The sequence below is a fragment of the Sceloporus occidentalis genome, unplaced genomic scaffold (genome assembly GCF_023333645.1).
Source record: "Sceloporus occidentalis isolate IW3139 unplaced genomic scaffold, rSceOcc1.0.p SCAF_1, whole genome shotgun sequence".
NCBI classification, from domain to species: Eukaryota; Metazoa; Chordata; class Lepidosauria; order Squamata; family Phrynosomatidae; genus Sceloporus; species Sceloporus occidentalis.
In genome coordinates, this window is record NW_028316981.1 from 161,418,427 (window position 1) to 161,421,191 (window position 2,765).

The window sequence follows — 2,765 nt, forward strand, 5'->3', positions numbered from 1 at the left end:
GGCTCTCCTCCGCTTGCCTTTGCCTTTGCCTCCTCCTCCTCCTCCTCCTCCGGGGCTGGAGGAGCCCGGGCTGATGGTGGCGTCTGCCTTGGCGTGGGCTGCCCCGGGGCTTCCCCTGGAGGGCTACTCTCGGGGGCTGCTGTCTTGTCAAGGGCCGGCTCTGGCCTGGCGGGGACGGGACCCTCTTCTTATAGCGCCGCCCGACGGGAGGGTGGCCGCCTCGGAGGGAGCCATGCGGAGAGAGAGAGAGAGAGAGAGAGGCAGCCGAGGAGGAGGAGGAGGAGGAGGAGGAGGAAGGAAGGGGGGAGGAGGAGGAGGAGCGGGAGGGAGGAAGCCCAGGCTGCCGCCCCCGAGAGCCTTCCGACGAGAGGCAAGGCCAGGCTGCCCAGTCCCCTCTTGGGTCTCCGGGAGGGTGTCCCTTGGGGCTTGTCCTTCCTCTCCCCAGGGCGTCGGGGATCCCCTCTCTCCTTGGAGGCAGCAAAGCACTGCAGGAGGGAGGGAGGGATCCGCTTGGATCCCGCGGACGGCCGTGCCTCCCTCCTCTCTCCCTGCCCCCTTGGGGGACGGGGGGATGCCAGGAGCCGGCCACCCTCTGGGCTTTGCGCTGCCCCGCCGGCGGGTCCCTCCTCTCCTTCTCTCCGGAGGCTTCTTGGCTGCCGCGGGCCCGACGTCATCCCTGGCTCCCGATCTGGCAGAGAAGGAGAGAGAGAGAGAGAGAGAGAAGGAGAAAAAGAGAGGGAAGGAGGAAGAAAGAGAGAGGAGCAGATGGAGCGAATTAAGGCTTCTGCCACCCGACGGCGCGCTTCCAAGAGCTGTCAAGAAGAGGAGCTGCCCCAAGAGCCAGCCTCTCAAGCCGGGCCCGGATCCTTAGAGAAGGAGAGCTGGCAGCACCTGGCAGCGCCAGCCGCGAAAAGCTCCGGCTGCCACTCCTTGCTTGCCTTCAGGCTGCATCCGCACCGCAGAATCATCCGGTTCGACATCGATGGTTATTTCTGCAGTCTCAAAAGTGCTCCGAGGATGCATCCACGCTGGAGAAATAACCCGTTTTGGCACCGCTTTAACCCTTTGTCTGGCTCAAGGCTATGGAATTCTGGGAGTTGGAGTTTGTTGTGGGCCCGGAGCGGAGCGGAGCTCCGGGCCCACAACAAACTCCAACTCCCAGAATTCCATAGCCTTAAGCGAGGGCAGTTAATGTGGGGCCAGACCAGATTATTTGTCCCATGCAGATGCAGCCTAAGTCCTCCTCAGATCATCCCGCCCGACATCCGAAAAGGCCAGATCTCTCTGATCTTGGGGCTAAACTGGGTCAAGCCTAGTTAGTACTTGGATGGGAGACGGCCAATGCCTATCCCCACCAGGTCCTGAAGGAAGTGGTTGAGGGGATGGGACTGGCCTAAGAAAAGCCTAGGGAATTCATGGGGTTACCAGAAGGCAGGAGGTGACTTGAAGCACATCCAAAGGTAGAAAAGAAACACTACTGACAGCAGGCCTCCTCTAATCATATTTATCACTTACAGTAGATATAGTACCCAGTCATCTCTTTCCCCCACCACATCCCTTCCACCTATCCATCCCAACCATATAGATCTGCTCATGCTCCACTTTCCAGGTATATGGTCCAGTTTGGTCCAGAAATGCTGGTGTCTCTTGCATGACTGTTGTACAATTACTTCCAGTGTGTGAATCATGCACATTGCCTTAAGAGCATGCAATTCAGTGCTTCTTGACAGAGCAAGAGCTGGGCTTCTTGAGGTCACATGCAGAAGGGGGGAAATGGTGCCCATTGGGGATAGATGGCTGCCAAGCAAATGTCCACGACTGAACTCACTCTTTGGGACAGTGTGTCTGAGGCTCTACTCCTGGTCTTACAGCTCCAAATGGATCCATCACACACCTTCCCCGTCCCTTGGTTTTTATGTTTTGCAGTCATTGAATGATATGCCCATACATGCAGTGACATAGTTGCAAGTCACACTTCCCTATTCATTGCCAGAGTAACTTCAGAAACTTGGGGAAAGTTGGACTCCTTAGGAAACCAACTTTCTGGGACGATAACTCCCAGAATGTCCCAGCCAGGCTGGTTAGCATGAAATCTTATTTGAGGGACCAATGCCCTTGTTTTACCACCCGCCTAGGCTATTAGCCAATTTAATAAGAAGTAGGACATTTAAAAATGAAGGACAATGGGACTGAGACTTCCTTCCTTGGACTCTCCATTCAGCCATACACATAAAAGACCTGCTGCAGCCTTGTCAGTATGAAGGCCATGCGCTGGGAGTCTTTGGCTCTCTACCTACAATGGAGTCTGTGAGCTTTGTACTAACTAGGGACAACTCTGAGTTCATTGTTGGTGACTTCAACAGATACGAGGCATCACCTATGGCATATTTAGCAAGACGTGAAGTGCCTAAACACCAGAGAGCCTTTACTTTAGTGTGATGCCATGCCCTCCCCTCAGTTGTTCTTGAAGGCTAAAATAAGAAGATCCCCTTCTCAGACTATGGAGTTTATCACATGAAGGAGACCGGGAGTTTATCCAGTGAATATTCTGGAAAAAATGCATAATTATATGAAACGATTTCACACGATGTTGCACAAAACCCGCCATTACAGTGGTCACAAAGACGCATTAACAAAGTGGTCACAAAGACGCATTAACAAAGTGGTCACAAAGACGCATTAACAAAGTGGTCACAAAGACGCATTAACACCATTAAAGTGATCACAAAGATGCATTAATGCCCATCTTTTTACTTTTGGCATTT